Below are 11494 nucleotides of genomic sequence, written 5' to 3'. Positions count from 1 at the left end.
ACGGGCCGATCTCAGATATAGAAAAGGCCCTGAGCTCTCGCTGCGTTTCATTATATACCCAGACCTCATTTCAAATCTAAACATCATTCACAGTGGAAATTTACCTGTAAGTCACCATTTGCTAGCAGTGGAAAATTAGCATTCAGTCAAATGGTCGAAGGTGTTAACTCAAAGACACACCCTCCAGTATTTGAGGGTGTGGAAGATATTTCTTAACTTCCTAAGAACTTTATTACCTTTTGGGTTTACTTCTTTGGGAATGAGACATTTTTACCAGTCGTACCGAGACATTTCAAATAATACCAAATATGTATAAAACTAGATTATAATCATTCACATTAAACCATTTAGATTCTTGTGTGAGTTTGGGAGATCTCTGCCAGGATGAAGAATGGGGGACAGAAATGTAGATTAGGATGAGGGAGGTGAGACCTTCGTCTCAATAGTGCATGAGGGGGAGTTCAAATGTTAATTTCCTTTGTTTTCTCAGAGAGTGGCCCTCTCTTAAAGTCCTTCAAGTTTTTCCAGTCTTACAAGAAATATGTCAATGAGGTTAATTTGAAAAAGAACTGTTTAATGTCAGTTATTACTAAAATATTCTACATAAAGCTTGCAGTGGAGAAACAGTGAGTGCAAGATTTCTGTGATTTTAATCTTCTTCCCCTTTTCAGGGGTACAACATTTTGGAGGCACTGCTGGGATTCTACTCTTCGGAGGGCAGTCGTCACTTACCTGGCCGACACTTCCTGATGCAGTGAATTCCCTAAAAGAACCCAGATCAACAGTGGAGAGTGGATAGAGTTCCTGCAGTAAAGGCAAGTCAGAGGCTAAGAACCATTAACCTGAGGCCATAGAGATCATCAGGAGAAACAAAAGTTCAGTCAGTCTCAAGTAAGCCCCAACTCAGTAAAAAAGGCCCACTTTATTGTCAAAATGGAGACAACAGTGTTAGAGGAAATGCAAGTTGAAGTTATCGCCATGCTAAACCTATTACCCAAAGACAAGTTTCTTGGTGTTTGTGAGTTCCTGAAAATAGCAGATCAAGAGGAAGTTTCATCTAAATCTCGCATGTCTTTGATCTCTCATATCCTTCAACATCTCGAAGAAGACATGACAGAACTAGAAGATGGCGGCATGTCTGTACTGTTAAGCCTGAGAGATCAAATTACAGAAGTAAATACAGCGTAAATACAGCCACTGAAAATGAGACCGCAGGACCAAGCGAAGTCACAGAAAAAGATAGATTGCAAAGGGAGTTAGATGAGCTAAAAAGCGCAATGAAACAAAAATTTGAGTGAAATTGCACAGTTGGAAGAAGTGAACACAAAACTCAGCATTGTCCAGCCTCAGCTTCAAATTACTGCACACCCACAACCTTTAGTGAATACCAAACATCCCAGCCCACCTTGGCGCAAAGATTTCAACATTTCTGGGCAAATTGGTGACCCAGGTCAAAAAGAGAAATTAACTTTTTCAAGGTTAGTACACCAAATTGTAGAACGGTTTGAGCAGAGGCTACTCAGAATGTGAGATTGTTGATGCAGTCATTCATGCCATTTGTTCAGGCTTACAGTTAAGTAGCTATTTAGAAGGAAAACCAAACCTGACTCTACCTACCTTAAGATGCTTCTACCTACCTGCTTCTTCCTGAGTCTTGCACTTCCAAGAAAAAAGTGCAACTGAACTTTATAAGCAACTTACCTCTGAATGCCAAGGGAACAAAGAAACACCACAGAACTTCCTTGTATGTGTTCTTGATCTGCGCCAGAAAATCTTGTTTGCGTCCCAAGAAGCAGAATCAGGCCTCAAATATGATCCAGCATTAGTTCAAAGCATGTTCTTCCATACTGTACTCACCGGTCTCCAAAGTGACAGCATAAAAGTAGACATGCAGCCCCTACTTCTGGACCCCAAAACCACATATGAGGCTCTGTTGGAGAAATTAAACAGTGCTTTTACTAATGAGGCAGAAAGACAAAAGAAAAAGAAAACCAATGTGCAGCACACAACTATGGTTGTCCATGCAGTTAAGTCAGTGGTGAAGTGACTGATAAGAAATCCAGTGTGACACAAAGTGTGCCGAAATCCTCTTTCGACGTGCTGACAGAACTTAAAGAGCTGAGAACTGATGTAGCTTCATTAAAAACAATCAATGCTGAAATAGCTCACATCAGGGAATTGTTGCAGCTACCAGCCTTTGCCTCACCACAATTTCCCATTCCTTCGCAGAGAGCTTCTGACAGAGAAATTGTTCAGTGTCAATTGTAGCCCAATTGGACATCACTGGGTGCCAACCAAACCAGAGTGAACACTAAATTTCAACCCCAGTATATCCCCAAACGTAGTACTGTGCAGGTGTCATTCCGAGTGTATATACAGCCAGTTAAAGAGGACAGCACACTCATTTTTGAACCTGATGTGAATCACCAGTGGCCGGAGGGGCTTGAATTCCCAGAAAGTCTAGTGAGGCGGACAAAAGGGGTTCCAACAAATATTACAATTGGGGTGTACAATGACACTGACCATGATGTAACTCTTATGGGCCAGACTCCGATCGGTACAGTACAGCTTGTCAAGAATGTCTTACCTGCTAGTATGTTTGAGGTGCCAGCAAACCCTTCCTCTGTTGGAGTATGTCACATCCAGGTTGCGGATAACTGTCTTGACCACACCAGAACTGATGAATGGGATCCGCCGGTTGATTTCAGCCACTAAAGTAAATACCAGAGTACAGCAAATGCTAAGAGAAGAGTGCCATTCATTTTCTAATTCAGACAACAACATTGGGTCTATCAGAGATTTGCAATTGAGTATTTCACTTAAAGATGAGGAGCCAGACAGTCGCACTTATTTGTCTGTGCCAAAACCCCTGTATCGTGAGATAAAAGAATATTTGCATGACCTCATAGCACAGGGATGGATTGAAAAATCCAACTCATCATATTCATCTCCAATCGTGTGCGTAAGAAAGAAAGATGGCAGCCTTCGTTTATGCATTGATTATAGAGACCTAAACCGAAAGACTCACCCAGATAGACAACCGATTCCGAGAGTACAGGACATCATGGACAGCCTTGGTGGCAATTCTTGGTTTTCATCATTAGATCAAGGGAAGGCCTACCACCAGGGGTTTATGTCCAGAGAAAGTAAGCACCTAACAGCTTTCGTGACACCCTGGGGTCTATATGAATGGGTGCAAATTCCTTTTGGGCTGATGAATGCTCCAGCAGCCTTCCAGCGGTGTATGGAAGAATGCTTAGAAGGCCTGCGAGACGCATATATGCATCCCATACCTTGATGACACCATGGTGTTTAGTAAGACCTTTGAGAACCACGTCCAGGATGTAAGGAAATCAAACTCAAGCCAAATAAGTGTGAGCTTTTCAAACCTGAAGTCCACTACCTGGGTAGAATAGTCTCTGCAGAGGGAAGTAAAGTTGATACGAAACTGCTCCGCATCCAAAACCCAGACAGAAACAGGAGTTGAAAAAGCTTCAAAGTAGTGATATAGAGTCTGATGAGGGGAGTGATTAATTGGACTTTCATTATGTGTCTCCACAAGTACTTCAATCAGACTATGTTGTTGAACCTGAAAACCTTGAACCACTACTTACCTCAGAGTCCGATGAGCATCCAAATGAGGTCCTGGAACAGGTTCCTGAGCCCATGTCTTCTGTGAAAAATGACCAAGAGGAACAAGAGCCACCTGCGGGGACCAACAGTGCAGAACAAGAGTTTAAGTTCCTGCTCCCATGTCGCCTACTGAAAGTGAACAAGAGAGTCAAAGAGAGCAAATTTACCAGCTGCCTAAAAGGGAAAGATACCCACTAAGAGTACTAACCTATGATGATCTTGGTACACCGTCTTAGGATGTCAAGCAACTGAATGGGATTTTGCAAACACCACAATCGAACTTACTTTACATGCCTGCACAGTGTCTGTCGACATGGTTGCCACCTGTTCAGCAATATTGCTACCAGTTGCCTTTGATGTATAGAATCCATTAAATAAGGACCATGAACGGTTAAAGTTCATGTGAGACTGTGAACTTGAAACCAGAAGACTCTTTGCATTATAGACTGTTACAGTCTGCCACTGACTGTTGTCTGAGGAATATTGCCTTTAACAGTTTTGAACTACTTTGAAATATTGAGAAAACAATGGACTCTTTTCCTTATGGACTGTAGTCAAGTCAAGTCAGGTCATCCTCATTTATATAGCGCTTTTAACAATGTAGATTGTTTCAAAGCAGCTTTACAGAGATAAACATATCATTTAAGGTAACAGAGATTGGTTTGGTTTTATAGTGGCTCTTGAAAAATGTTTTTTCCAGCTAAAGTTAGTTTTGATTGATTCACTTCCGTCTAAATGATCATTTGTTATTAAATTAGGGGCCGCTAAGACGACACCGTTCTCTCTAAACAGACTTTAAACGTGAACCTGTGATAGACGCTGATGGCGTTCACATGCGCATTAAGAATTGATTCTATAGTTATGTGCGTTTGAATATATGTGCGCAGGTTTGTAATTCCTTACAAACCATGCCTAAACAAACTACTTGTCTATAAATTGATGCAGAATTTTTGTTTTATCTTATCACTTTGGATAGGTACGCGAACCGAAAAATTCCACAACGCTTTATCTGTAGAGTGGTATAGGGATCCTCCATAGGGAGAGGCTAGTTGGCACTTCAGCACTGCATTGTCATCAGGTCCAGGCGAAAGTCCTTCGTCAGATCTGGAAACGGCCTGGATCCAGCAGGCTGCGGGAAAACCTCGGATAAACAAAGACACTAAAATTAGCGTAGATGCCATTCTTCTTATGATGTGACGAGTACATCAGGATATGAGGGAATTGTTCCCAGTTCCGGCTGACCTAATCTAAGCAGCCTAATATTGAATTATAGAAGGCTATAGAGTGTTATGTGAATGCTAGGTCAAAGAGATGTTTTTTTAGTCTAGCTTTGAACTGACAGACTGTGTCTGCTTCCCGGACAATGTTAGGAAGATTGTTCCAAAGTTTTGGTGCTAAATAGGAAAAGGATCTACCGCCAGCAGTCGATTTATATATTCTGGGTATTATCAACTGGCCGGAGTTTTGAGATCGCAATAGACGTGAAGGACTATAATGCGTTAAGAGCTCGCTCAAGTACTGGGGAGCTAAACCATTTAGTGCTTTGTAAGTAATCAGCAATATTTTAAAATTTATACGATGTTTAATAGGGAGCCAATGCAGTGTTGACAGAACCGGGCTAATATGGTCGTACTTCCTGGTTCTGGTAAGAACTCTAGCGGCTGCGTTTTGAACTAGCTGTAGTTTGTTTATTAAGCGTGCAGGGCAACCACCCAGTAGAGCATTACAATAATCTAGCCTTGATGTCATGAACGCATGAACTAGTTGTTCCGCATTTGTCAATGATAGCATATGACGTAATTTAGATATATTTTTAAGATGGAAAAATGCGGTTTTACAGACACTAGACACGTGACTTTCAAATGAAAGATTGGTATCAAAGAGCACACCCAAGTTTCTAACTGACGACGAAGACTTAACAGAGCAGCCATCAAGTGTTAGACGGTATTCTAGGTTATTACGTGTGGAAGTTTTTTGTCCAATAATTAGAATCTCTGTTTTTTCAGAATTTAGTAGTAGGAAATTACTAGTCATCCAATTTCTGATATCAACTATGCATTCCGATAATTTTGTGAATTGGTGAGTTTCGTTAGGTTTGGAAGAAATATAGAGCTGAGTATCATCAGCATAACAGTGAAAGCTAATTCCATGTTTCCTAATGATATCTCCTAAAGGTAGCATGTACAGAGTGAACAGCAGTGGTCCTAGTACTGAGCCTTGTGGTACGCCATACTGAACTTGTGATCGAATTAGACAACTCTTCATTTACTGCTGTAGGCTTGAGAGGCTGTTGAACTCTTGAAATCGAAAAAGGAATATGGACTGCTGTTCCATGCCTCTTTAACATTTTTGCACTTTGATACACTTACGGACTTTTTTTCTGATAAACTCTCGATTTTCTCCATAAAGTGAACTATTAAGTTCGGGACGAGCCATGGACTGTGAAAAGATTGAATAGAAAATTCTTGCACTACAAATATTATTTTATGCGACTGTAAGGAACTCAGCTTTTTGGAAATATTAATAATCAATAATATCTTGTTATTATTAATTATAAATATTTGGGTCAGTTAATTGGATTAACTTGATGTGGCTGAATTCATATTACAATCAATTAATCAGTTCTTCCAACGAACTATTTTGATTATTAATTTATTCTAATAAAGGGTATCTTCCATGGCCACCGAAGAATAATTATTTATTCGCCTGTACAGTACTTTGAGCCAGTAGCAAAAACCGTGATCGTAAAGTGACTTGTATTGCAAACAAAACAGAACCAAATACATATTATGTACAAGTTTTATTAACTAAATATAGATATTTATATGAATATAAATAAACTAAACAACATACACATATGAATACATAAATAGGTTAGTGATAGGATGAAATTGGAAACCGGAAGAGGGTCTATGAGAAGAACCATCAGAATTTCATTTTCACATTTCATTGAATTGAATACTTGCATTTGTAATGGGAACAATTCTTGAAGTTGTTGAAAATTGGAGTCGATGATGGTTCCGGCAGTGTCAAGTGGAAGTTGGTTGAGCGTTCTCTTTCTCCAGGAACGCATGACTGGTTTGGTGAAGGCCTGGGACTCTGTTGAGGCCACGCCGAGCACCCAGGAGAAGTGAGGAAGTCGGAAGGATGGGTGATTGGAGTCGTTGTTGGTTGGAGTCTTTGTTGGTTGGAGTCTTTGTTCCAAAACTCCTGAGATTGTCCTTGGTTCTTTGTGAGAGAGTCTTCTCTCTTTTCCATGAGGCCGGATCTGGTTGGAATCGAGGCCTGCTGGGCCCTGGGGCCCCCGTGGAGGGGGAGGGGGCTCCCCAGTCTCACCAGAACAGTGTTGCGGCTGGATGAAAAAACTAAGAGAGGGCGGTCACTGTTGCCTGCCTCTGATATACCCTGAGAAAAGAACCAACCCCTAAGGTTTGAATGGACCTATGAGTAAGGTGACATGTCCGAGAGGGGAAGCGGCTCTTAGTTGATTTATGGTCTTTGTCCCCAGCATGCTTAGACTGTTCATTCAAGCTCAAATAGACATAACAAATTCACATTGCATTCTAAGAGAAGGTGATGTACATCAAAGTGTGTGTCATTAAATGAGGATTAATTTGCTAGGAAGCATTATACAGGTGAGGTTATATTGACCGTTGGGTGGTTGTTCAACCACATACACCCCAATCAAACATACCATGTTGTTATACCTAATAGTACACGAGACAGTAAATCATCACAGTTTCTGTGAGGCATGTTCCTTCATAGATCAGAGAAACACCGCAAAGTTTATTTAATTAAAGATGGTCTCTCTCTCTTAAGCATGTGGCGCATGTGGCCACATTCCTTTGAGGTCGTAAAGTCTGTTATCAGTCTTAAAATTGTTCTGTAACCGGACACCCGGCTGACAAAGTAACTTCATTTGTGAGGTTAGTTTTGGGGGAGAGTTTCATAGACCTTTATATTCATTAAATATAGTGAATATGAATAATTAGTGTGTGTCTGATTGGTCCAGACCCTACAGGACTTACAAAAGGAACTGGGAGACTCTTTAAAGAGAATGTCGAGGCGATATTTAATTTGTAGGGGAGTGTGTGACAGAGTGAAAAGGAACATGTGTATTTTAAAAATATATAAGTCTGAGTACACTCTAATATATAAGTATATATATTCGCTATTTTGAATATGTTGAAAAATATAAATATGTAGTTTAGAGTTAATCTGAGTTTATCTGTGATCAGTTAACTGGCACGATAAGTTGGACGATCGATTGTTCTGGTCTGCGTGAACACTAGGGGGAGAGCTTGCGGGATTTCTCCGTTCTACATAAAGCTTACAGTGGAGAAACAGCGAGTGCGAGTTCTCTTACGAGAGGTTCCCTCGTACTGCGTAATATCTTACGCTATGGGGAAAACCTATTTTCCACGAGATATTGAAGCCAAAAAATTATCCTTAATTTTGAAATAATGTAAAACGCTTTGCAGCAGCATGGAGACATAGGCAAGACGGCAGTTATGGCTAAACTGCCAACTGCAGTTATGACTAAAAGCGCAAGTTCCACCTCGGGCATGGGCCTCCGGTCTGTTTCGCCTCAAGGTCGATCTGAAATGCGTCTCAGCTCTGGAACCTTGGAAAGCGACCGACTGGTATCAGTCAGGTGTGAGCCTGGGGACTTTCTCGAGTGTGAAGGTGGTGTCCATGGACTCCTCCACCTCGGGATGGGGAGTGCTGCTCGAGGGCAGACCGTTCTTTGGCCAGTGGTTAGAACAGGAAAAGCTTCTACACATAAGCTGTCTGGAAATGATGGCAGTCGACAACCCGCTGAGGTGCCTCTGTCCCCAGATAAAAGGTCACCACATCCTGGTCCGGTCGGACAACATGTCAGTGGTGGCATATATAAATCACCAGGGTGGCATCAGGTCCCGAAACCTTTACAGGCTGACGGAACGCCTCCTGGTCTGGGCTCAGCACAATGTGCTTTCATTGAAAGCAGCACATGTGCCTGGTCACCTGAATCTGGGACCGGACAGACTGTCCAGAAACAATGTTCCAGCAGGAGAATGGTCGCTGCACCCGCAGACGATCCGACTGCTGTGGGAGACATTCGGCAGAGCGCAGGTGGACCTGTTCGCATCCCAAGAAAACGCTCACTGTCCGAAGTTTTTCTCCAAAAGCAGGGATGCGCTGGCCCACGTCTGGCCCCGCTGCCCTCTCTATGCTTTTCCCCCCGTCTCGCTCCTGCCTCAGGTGTTGGAACGAATCAGGGAGAACGGCTGCTTGTGGCTCCGCTCTGGACGAACCAGGCTTGGTTCCCAGTCCTGATGCAGCTGACCAGCACTGCCCCGTGGCCAATACCGATGAGGAAAGACCTCCTCTCTCAGGCTAAGGGCTCGATTTGGCATCCTCGCCCGGAACTATGGTCCCTACATGCATGGGCCATCAACGGGTACCCGCTAACCTCCAGGAGGGAGTGTTAAACACGATCACGCAGGCTAGAGCCCCATCTACTAGACGGCTCTGTTCCTCAAAATGGTCTGTGTTCTCTGGCTGGTGTCAAGCTCAGGGCTTTTCACCCCTAGACTGCGGGGTTACAAAAGTTCTCTCCTTCCTTCAAGAGCTACTGGATAAGGACAGAACCCCATCCACGCTCAAAGTTTATGTGGCGGCCATAGCAGCGTTTACTAAACCGGCATCTGGCCAGTCACTGGGGAGGAGCGATCTGGTCGTGCGATTCCTCAAAGGAGCTAGGAGGCTGAATCCTCCCAGACCCCCTTCAGTCCCCATGTGGGGCCTTTCTACGGTTTTGGAAGCCATGAAAGGTGCCCCATTCGAGCCAATCCATTTGTCAGACATGAAACATTTGTCTTTCAAAACAGTGTTTCTTATGGTGCTTTCGGTGAGCGCGACATCTATGGAATTCGGGCTAAATGACTCAAACCAAGGCACGGGTACGTGCCTAAATCCCTCAACACACCGTTCAGGGCCCAGGTTATTTCCCTGTCCGCCCTTCCGGTTCACAACGAGGAGAAGGACGCGAGTCTCCTTTGGCCGAACCAACGTTCCCACTTCCATCACCGGACACCGATACACTAGATGTCCCGGGTCCCCGCAACGCCAGTTGGCTGGCCCAGACCTCCCCGCCACCCTAGTGGCAGGAAGTGGGTCAAGGGATTGCCATGAGGAAGAGCGGGAAGCGGGAGCCGAGGTGATGTCCAGGGTCGAGGGCCCTGGGGGGGCTCGGGGTCCAGCCATGGGTTCCTGTCCCGGACAGGTCCTCCATCGGGGCGGGACTCGTGGCGGGAGACTGGAGCGGGACCTGAGCATAGGGACAAGTTTGGAGAGAGAGAAAGAGGGGGGGTCAACAGAAGGGAGAGGCAGAGAGAGATAGCTGGAAGGGGTTCGCAGACCCCGGAGCACACCACCATCTGGTCCTCTGCCAGTTGTATGGCCAGGTCCAGCGACGCCGGCCAGTGGCACTGGACCCACTGTGCAGTTCTTTTCGGGAGGAGAGCGATGAACTGCTACAGTACCACCTTCTCGATGACAGCTTCAACGTCGCTTTCCCCGGCCAATAGCCATCTTCCATCTGCAGCGAGCGGAAGCGCTGATGGTGCTGCTCTGGGCTCAGGCCGACCCTCTGGAGGATGGCCTTCTTCAGGTCTTCTTTCGTGGTTCTGAACCGGCAGTTGTTTGGCGGCTATCTGCGCCTCCCCCGACAGCAGCGGAATCAAGCGCACCGGCCAGCTGGTCTGGGGCCACAAACACGGCGTACCTGGCAGGGTCGACATGCTGGTGGCGGCGTTCTCCTTCCTTCCAGGGTTTCGACACCAGTGTAGCAAAGTTCAGACTCAGGTTGAAGGAAGGTCATTATTGACAAATCAAAAATAAACTGAATGAACTCAGGGACGCGCCCACTGCACTGTGTGATCGTACTCAATCCGCTGCTCTCAGCTGTCACTCAAATCGTTCCTCGCACTCTGCGCTCTCCGCTCTCGGCGTTCTCTTTCCACTTTCTCTTTCCGCTGCTTACAGCTTGACAACTCGATCACCCGCAGATCTCCAGTGGTCTCTCTCTCCCTGGTTTACGCTTCCCGGTGGCTTTTATGCTTCCCCACGGCAATCACTGCAAACGAGATCAGGTGTTCGTCATTTTGCACTTGACCTACTTACTCTCGGCTCGCCTCCCAGCTCTCTCTCCCATCACAGACATTGCTGAACCACGCCCCCCTCACCACAGTGTACGTTACGAATTGTTGCATGTATGCTAAGAAATATACATCAATGAGGTTAATTTGAAAAATAACTGTTTAATGTCAATTATTACAAAAAGATTCTAAATAAAGCTTGCAGTGGAGAAACAGTGAGTGCGAGTTTCCTGTGATTTTAATCTTCTTCCCCTTTTCAGGGGTACAACATTCTCAGATCAGCAATGTATGGGTGGAGTGCAGACAGACAGTTAGTGAGACATGTTCAATTAAAATTACAGGCGACAGCTTTCTATGCTTTCATGTGAGATTTTTAGCTCACTATAAAACATTAACATCAAATGTTCGACTGTGATGCTGATTTTGCTTTTGACTGTGAATTTCACTTCACTGCAATATATTTGAACTCAGAACCTTCAAAGTCTGTCTATGAAACAATATAGATTATTTTATAAACTAATCTATATAGACTTCAGATTTCCTTCAATCCTGAATGGTATCAAGAAAAAAAAAGAATGAATAAAAACTGACTATTTGGTACTGTTTTTAGAAGTAAAAAATGTAACTAATTATCTTAGAACTTAGATAATTTAATGACATTCCCAGAATCCCTTGTGTGACAGATTTAATGGTTTTCCCATTTTAATAATTATGTTTCT

The sequence above is a fragment of the Siphateles boraxobius genome, unplaced genomic scaffold (assembly GCF_051911475.1).
Source record: "Siphateles boraxobius isolate OS27281-9 unplaced genomic scaffold, OSU_SipBor_1 11, whole genome shotgun sequence".
Lineage (NCBI taxonomy): Eukaryota > Metazoa > Chordata > Actinopteri > Cypriniformes > Leuciscidae > Siphateles > Siphateles boraxobius.
The sequence above is the reverse complement of the archived record's forward strand: the minus strand, read 5'-3'. Positions refer to the sequence as shown.